Genomic DNA, 8,418 nt, shown 5'->3' with positions numbered 1-8,418 from the left:
AGAGAGAGAGACATCAATGATGAGAATCATCGGTCGGCTGCCTCCTGAACGCTCCACACAGGGCACTGAACCCTGACCGGCATGTGCCCTGGCCAGGAATCAAACCGTGACCTCCTGGTTCATAGGACAAAACTCAACCACTGAGCCACCCAGGCTGGGCAAAATCAGGATTCTTTGCTCTGCACTGCCCTCATCTTCAGCGGCAGGGCAATAAGGGAGGAATGGAGTAGCTGACAGGAGAGTATTCCCTTCCATACTGTTTCTCCTAGTTAACTTATTGAGAGGGCTGGAACACAGATGCCCAGAGGGGACAAGAGATCTACAGGATCTCTTAGGATTATTAGGAAAGGTTTTTGGGTGTATTGTTAAATTGTAAATGCCAGCTCCACCTCTCTTTCTCTCTCTCTGAGCTATCTGTCTCTGTAGTTTTACCTTTCTCTGCTCTAAGGCATAACCTGCTTTTCATTGTAGCCCACCATCTTCAGCCCATCTGATAGAGGAGGAAGGAGAAGTGATGAAAGTCAACATCTACCCAGGGACCGCTTGTGGTTTAGTCAATTAATTGTTGGTCCTTTGGGGACAGGGTAAAAGAAGAGTGAGGAGCAAAAAAAGAGATGAGAAAAAAGAAATCAACTAATCTCCCAAACCTGTCAGGATTCCTCTCAACTTTTACTATGAAGATGTCCCCTGTGGCCCATTTAAGCCATTTACCAAACCTTTTTCAGATTTCTTTGATTTTAACATCTGCTTTCCTCTTTCTTCCCTGCACAGTCCTGTGCTTCCTGGATACAAGGCAATCAGCCTTTGATCTTGGTGCCTCTGGTTAGCTGCATGCTGTAAGTTATCCCTCCTCAAGCTAATTCTGGGCAATGATGAAATCTACATCCCTTCCTTCTTCACCCTCTTTATCACAAGCCTCCCATCCAATATGACATGAGCTGGATCAGCTCTCCCACAGGGACTCACCAAACTCTCTAATCCTTAAAAAAGAACAGGGACTTCAGGCTACACAAGTCCCAGAGTTATTTTATTAATCCTATAAATCAACCATTCTAAAAATTCATAACAGTCCCAAAGAAATCAAATTATCAGAAACTAAAAAGTTTAGTATTATTTCCAAGCATAATTAGGTTAGTTAGGGCAATTCTCTGGGTTTTTTGCATCATCACCATTACTATCATTATATGATTTCTTCCAATTTCGAATTTGCTATGATACTAAGCTAAGTGTGGAAAGAGTTGGAAAAAACACTAAAGACAAGGTAATTTGGGGAAGGCGAATTTGATAGTGAGAAGGCTAAATTGTAGAAGCTTTTTAAAGTGCATAATTGTATTCTTTCTAATAATAAGACAAAAACTATTTCAAGTACCTATGTTCCTAAGAATCTTTGCATAATGAAAAATTAAAGATGATTTAGAATAAACCTTTAAATGTAATTAAACATTTTTTCAAAACACTTTCTCACCAATTTTAATATTTCAAAGTGATATTTCTATCACATTTTTATCCAATTTGTTCTTCAATGATAGGACAAAGATGAACATTAGAACATTTCTAGGGCAAACAATTATATATTCTGAATAATGGAGATTTTATTGTACTACTTTTCTACTCTCTAGGAAAAATCCAAGTTTCATGTAAAACATTTCTTCTAGTGAACAGGAATTCCTCCTACATTTTTAAATCTTTCGTTATTATTATTATACGTTTCCCAGAGGAAGCCACGTCCTGTTACTGTTAATTCTTGATATTCAAGTGAATTTTTCATTTTGTAACTCTTCCATGGCCAACATAAACTTCCAATTACATTTTAGTCACAGATTCTCTCTACTCTACAGGATGTTTCTGATAGCTATTCTCTACCTTCTAGCCAGTATGGAAACTTATGGAAACATTTAATGTAATATCAGACCAAACTAAACAACTAGAGTTTTAAGCATATCATGTTTTTAATCATATCGTGTTAGGAGTTATAAACATCATGCCCCTTCCAGATAATGAAGAATAAACTTTATTTGCCTGTTCCATTAGGAGAGGGCCATAGGCAAGTAAAGAACACTGTTCCTCTTTATACAATGATTTGTTAGTAACAAATGAAGTGAAAATATATGCACACAATCTTATATAAAAACAGATAATAATGTGAAATATTCAAAACATGGAACCAAGAAGGCTGGCTTTTATATCCATGGTTTTTAAACTGTTCCATGGCCACTCAATTGAGCTATGTTCCAAGAACCGAATAGAATCCAAGGAAGAGAAGAAAACAGACAGGAAGAGTCAGAAGGCATTCAAAGGCAGGGGATCTTAACTGGATTTTGGAAGCAGGTGAAGAATGAATTTGGCAGAGAAAGGAGAATGTCTGTCCTAGGCACTGTTATTAGCACTTGCACAGAGCAGACTTTCTCCCCACTGGCAGATGTTTTTAAGACCTTCTTTGAAGCAAAGAGCTACCCTTGCAGAACATGGTGTGAGTGGTCTTCACCTGCCCATCATGTGCTGCTGATGGCGACAGGTGAAAGCCAGAATGCCTATCTTTGAGCCTCATCCCTCTTCATGACACCCCAGAGACAACTGTCAGTGGGGTGTTCCGGGCCATAAAAAATGATCCTCTTCCTGGGGACCAGATTATTTCACCTGGAAATCCCAGGCATCCTTTCTTCCTGCAATCATTTTTCAATGGGACAGGACCTACTGATCTCCAGAGTGGGGATGGCTCTGCCTCTTTACTGCCTGGGCCATGAAGCTCTAAGATCAACTGTTGGGCACTGCAGTCCTTGCTCTTCCCTCCTGCTCTTTCCCCAGCAGAGCCTATCCTCTTACAGCTACAGCCTATGCACACAACTCAGAGAGTAACTCACTGAGATAAATATTTCTCAACCCTTCCTGCCTACTTCCAATGAACTAATAAACCTAGCAGCTGCAGTTTACACAGCACTTACCATCCAGAAAGTTCAGAGCAAACTCCACTAACAGACACTAATCCTCCCCTAAGTGCGGAGTGGTAACAGGTATTAATACTATTTCCCTGAATATGTGAGAGGATGATTGTGCCAAGAAACTTGTAATTATTGAATATCACCTGGTCATTAGATGGTTCTTTCATTCAATGTTTTTCAATTATGTCCTTGTTACTGTATTATAAGGTATTTTCACATATAGCAACTCATTTTTCCCAAATTTTCTCCATGATTAGAATTACCTAAGGCCCTTGTTAAACAACTTCCTTGACCCCTGTCATCATTCCATGGGTCTGTGATGGGACGCAGGAATTTGTGTTTCTCTCCGCTTTTTGTGAAGTATAACATTCCAGATGATTACTATCACTGAATTTTCCCTTGAAGTTTACCCCATCCTCATTCTATTATTTTTATTACATTATCTTCCCTTTCTTTGTCTATCACTCCTTTGCTCTTTCTGACTAGTCTTTCTCTCGCTGAGATACTCCCAAGTTTCCTTTCTCTGTCACACTGCTCTGTGACCACTATAGTTCTGCATAACACCCACCCACCACACCCTAAAGATTTATTCCGGAGGCTTTGGGCAAAATTTCTGTCATCTTCACTCTTAAGAGGGAGCATCAGTTTGTACAGGATCCTGGAGACCCCAGAAAGTCAGGAACTCTTTTTCTCTATGGTTTTCTTTCCATGGATCCTCTTACCTGCAAACTTCTAGGCTAGGGAGTAGCTCTGTTCAAGCATGGCACTCACAGGCCACATCTCACAACTGAATGAAAAGTAAACCAATTAATCAACTGTTCTTAGGTGGTCCATAATAATTTAATGTCTCATGTTATATACATTCAGTAATATGTTGGTAAACTACTTCTCAGGGCGGGGGGCAGTAAAGAAAGGAAGAAAAAGAAAGAAATGAAGAGGGAAAGGAAAGGAAAAAGAAAGCTCTGCTCTATAATATTTGCAAATTTGAGCAGTGTAAATACTCTCACAATGATCAATTTCAAGCTACCAAACATTTAACAACCAGCTTAAAAGATTCCTGAATACTCACCAATCTGCTCTCATAAGATGGTGTGAACCAGCTCCAGCACACCACTGTGCTATACATAAACAAAATGAGCATGGCTCTGTGCCAATAAACTTTATTTATAAACACAGGTAGTGAGCCACATTTGAACCACAGTTCATAACTGGCCAACCCTGTCCAGATATCTTGAAGCCTCTGATTTCCAAACTCATTTGAATGCTTTTACTAACTTTCCCCTTGGTGTACTAGTAAATGAATAATAAAAATGACCTTATATCAGAAGATGATACAGATATTATTGGGATACAACTGTGACTATTATCATGATAATACCTTCAGACAATATATTTAAGTTCCATTAAGGTTGACTATATCTCTTAAACCTGAGTTCTTTTTCTATGGTAAAATCAGCCAATGCCAACTCAGAACCAAGATTAATGTTCTGTGCTAACAGATAATTTCTAGTGTATAACAACCCAACACCCTCAATGGACTGTATTTCTTACAAGGATCTGTACGAACAAAACCCTTCCCAAGAAAATGATTAATAATCAATGAAACAAATTCCTAAATGTAATGATTCGATCCACAGAAGATGGGAAACCTTGGGTGCTACAGTAAATAATGCAACTCTTGTCGTGGGTGCACAGCTGATATATTTATTGATTTCAGAGAGTAAGGGAGAGAGATAGAAATATCAATCAGAGAGAATCATCTACTGGCTTACTCCTGCACACCCGAAACCCGGGCATGTGCCCTGACTGGGAATCAAACCGTGACCTCCTAGTTCATAGGTCAACTCTCAACCACTGAGTCACACCGGCCAAGCTGACCTTTTAAATGGTCATTAGTTTGCCATGGCACCCTTTCTGCTTTGCCCAGGTATAGATATAACTTTAACCATCATCCTGACTCTGAAACCAGACTGTATGAGTTTTATTTCTGGTTTTGCCACTACTATGTGACCTTAGGCAGGTTGTTTGACCCCTCTTCCTCAGCCTCCTTATCTTTGGAATGGTATCAATAGTAGCACCAACTCACATCTATGCACACTCAAGAGCAGTAGTTGTGAGCCTCAATTCTCTGTCCTCCTCTGAAGTGTGTGAGAGGAGACAAGCACACCAGCCTTTGGGGTATAATGAACCTCATCAGCTCCCTAGGTCTTCATCTGAGGGATCACTTCTACCTACACTACTGCCACCTTTGTGACTTATTTTCCCCCCTCAAATCTGTGTCAAAGGTTCTGTCTAACCTTACTATACCAAGATTAAAATGTCAGTTGAGTTGGAGCTCCAGTGGCGCAATCGGTTAGTGCGCGGTACTTATAAAATGTCAGTTGAGGGTACCTGCTCAGTGTTGGTCGGTGGCAGAGTGTTGACCCATGAACCAGGAGGTCACAATTCGATTCCCAGTCAGGGCACATGCCTGGGTTGCATGCTCAATCCCCAATTCGGGGCATGTGGGAGGCAGCCAATCAATGATTCTCTCTCATCATTTATGTTTCATTTCTCTCTCTCTCTCCCTTCCTCTCTAAAATCAATAAAAAAAATGTATTTTTTAAATGTCAGTTGAGGGTAAAGTTCTATACATAAAAAAGTTTTCTCTCCCCTAAGAGTGACTTTGGCTCAAATAACTAAAATTTGCATTTCCATTTGATCTGGGTTATCTGGACAAAGTTTCCCTAATATGTCAGCATCTACTGGTATATTAGTCTGCTAGGCCTACCATAACAAAGCACCACAGACTGTGGGGCTTAAATGATAGAAATTTATTTTCTCACAGTTCTGGAGGCTAGAAGTCTGAGATCAAGATGTCAGAGGGTGGGTGTCTTCTGAGATCTCTCTCCTTGGCTTATAGATGGTTGTCTTTTCCCTGTGTCTTCACGAGCTCTCCCTTCTCTCTCTGTCTGTGTCTGTTCTTATAAGACACTAGTCATACTGAATTAGGACCAAACCTAATGACTTCATTTTAACTTATTCTCTAAAAAACCCTATCTCCAAATAGTCACAGTATGCGGTACTGGTGGCTAGAACTTCAACATATGAATGTAAGGGTTGGGGGACAAAACTCCTAACACCCTCCAAGTATTGAACCAGCACACAGCACATTGCTGATGGTCAGGAAATAGATAATTTTGTTCAGAAAAGCAAAAGGAGTAAAAAATAAAATGGTGGCCTGGGAGACATGTTCAAGCGAAGGCTTGTATTTAAATTCCTCTTTTTGAGGTGAGTAAAGCTGAGATTTGGTCTGAGAGTGTGGCTGTGAGCATGAGCTGGTTAAGGGAGGGCCAGCCTTGGCTCTCCTGTAGACTTGTTGTGTGGTCTTGGGTAGTTTAACCGGCACACATCTCAATTTCCTCGTCAGCAAATGAAGGCAGGATATCATTTTTCACCCCAGGGGGTGGGGCAGTGACTTAAGGCAAAGGCAGAGTCTTTGGGGTCCTTTAGTAAGAGAAGCTGAGCTAGTTGAAGGTTCAACCACACAGGCCAGGTAGCTTAAACATTCTTCCATTATTACATGTTTGAGCAACAGTTTTCAGATCTGATTTCAAGCCTACAGCAAATATTTTTGGAGAACGCAAATGACCTGCTGGGATGTTTTTGAGCTGTAGTGCACTAAGGGATTTCACTTTAAAAGCTTTCAGTTTGGCCTTTGCTTAGCTTCAAGCACATGATTACATTTAGACCTGCTGTTTTATTTTCACACTTATAGTTAGAGCCTTAAGAGTCTGAACAAGTTCTATCTTCCCTGGGGTTTAAAGTCTGAAAACAAAATAAAGTCGTTCCTTGCAGGCTTTTCTTGGGCTGGTTTTAAACTAAAAGAAAAAGGTTGAGGGGTGAAGCAAGAGCTGGACCCTAAATTTATTTGGTAAATGTAGGCACTAAAAACTGTGTAATTGCCCATACATTCACCTTCTTTTGATGTGTGAACAGTCAACCCAAGGTACATTTTATCTTGTGTTTCAGGGTTTCCTTGGAGGAATTATTCTCATGGCCTCATGTTCCATGCGGGCCTTTTTAGGACTGAGATTCCTCTGAGATTATGACTCGGGGACTGAACAATAGAAAACACAGTTGACTTCCTTCATGCTTTACTTGGGAGTATCATCCTATCCTATCTTGGGAACTTAAATCCAAATAATGACTTTCGGGGATCCCAATGGGTTCCTAAATGATACATTTGCCTCTCTCTTCCCAATACTATTTCCTTCTTGCTAATCCTTTACAAGCTCCTTATTTTCTCCTCTCCTCTCTTTTAGGTCACCAGACTTAGAACTCCAAATTTACTCTCTTTAAGTATATCATTTGCTTATTGGAAAGAATTTGGGAAATAAAAAATTAAAAGACTTTAATATCAAATCCAGCTCTACCATATACTTGCAGCATGACCATAGGTAAGACACTTTATTTCCTTAGGCTCTAACTCTCACATCTGAAAAATGAGGATAACAATAATGTGTGACAGTTTTATAGTGAACAGTTCATAAAATAATGTATGCAAAAAATAATCTGTAAAGAGGCACTCAATTCATTTGACTTCATGTTAACCAGGCCCCTCAGTAAATCTCAAACTCAATAAATCCAAGAATCCTAATCTGTAAAATAAAAATAATTATAGCTACCCTGTCTCCTTCATGATTAATTATGGGGATTATGAGAAAAGACTCTATAAAAGAACTTTAGATATCAGAAATCATGGAAGTAATGTAAAGTATCACTTTCCCACTGCTTCTTCCTCACAGGTAGAGGATGACAGCTCAGAGTCAGCCTGTGGAATGCCGATGAAGGGTGAAGTCAGAAGTCAGTATTGCCCACTTGTTCTGGTCCTTTTCCCTCTCCCTCCCTCAGGATAAAACTATGTTGAAAGACTCTCCTTTTCTGACATGATTTCTTTCTGTACTGCAAGCTGTCTCCAAAGTGAATGATGACAATGCCATGTCTTCAATGAGGCAGAACACCAACACTAAATTGTGTCATCGCTTGTCTCATGCCATAAAGTAACATGTGGTGGGCCCCAGAGACCAGTTAGGGAATGGCCACCTTGGTGAGCTGGACTAATCCAGCCTGTTGAATACATTGCTCAGATCCCTTGGAAGCCATTTAATATTATTACCTTCCCTCCTTTTCTTGGAATTATGCTTCCCCCTGTCTCTATATGAAGCATGAGTGAACTGGGATAAGGCTGGGGAGACGAAGAGACTCAAAACAAAAGCAAAAGGTAATAATGATAACTCATATTTGTAGAGTGCTTTAGAGTTTATAAAACCCTTTAAAATATATCTATATATATAAAAGCCTAAGCAACCGTTGGACCATTCTGCCGGTCACTATGATGTGCACTGACCACCAGGGGGCAGATGCTCAATGCAGGAGCTGCCCCCTTGGTGGTCAGTGCACCCCCACAGCAGGAGCACTGCTCAGCTGACCAACGGTG

General features: G+C 40.2%; 1 long non-coding RNA gene across 1 annotated transcript in view; it reads left to right on the top strand.

The window, feature by feature from the left end:
- LOC102252639 overlaps positions 1 to 7,916 on the top strand; it is a 9,104-nt gene extending 1,188 nt beyond the window's left edge. The window contains exons 2-4 of the long non-coding RNA XR_314300.2: positions 772 to 836; positions 7,244 to 7,378; positions 7,727 to 7,916. This is a non-coding gene — a long non-coding RNA (uncharacterized LOC102252639). The remainder of the gene's footprint in view (positions 1 to 771; positions 837 to 7,243; positions 7,379 to 7,726) is intronic.
- Positions 7,917 to 8,418: the final 502 nt, after the last annotated feature.

This window comes from Myotis brandtii, unplaced genomic scaffold (genome assembly GCF_000412655.1).
Source record: "Myotis brandtii unplaced genomic scaffold, ASM41265v1 scaffold582, whole genome shotgun sequence".
NCBI lineage: Eukaryota > Metazoa > Chordata > Mammalia > Chiroptera > Vespertilionidae > Myotis > Myotis brandtii.
The sequence above is the reverse complement of the archived record's forward strand: the minus strand, read 5'-3'. Positions and strand labels throughout refer to the sequence as shown.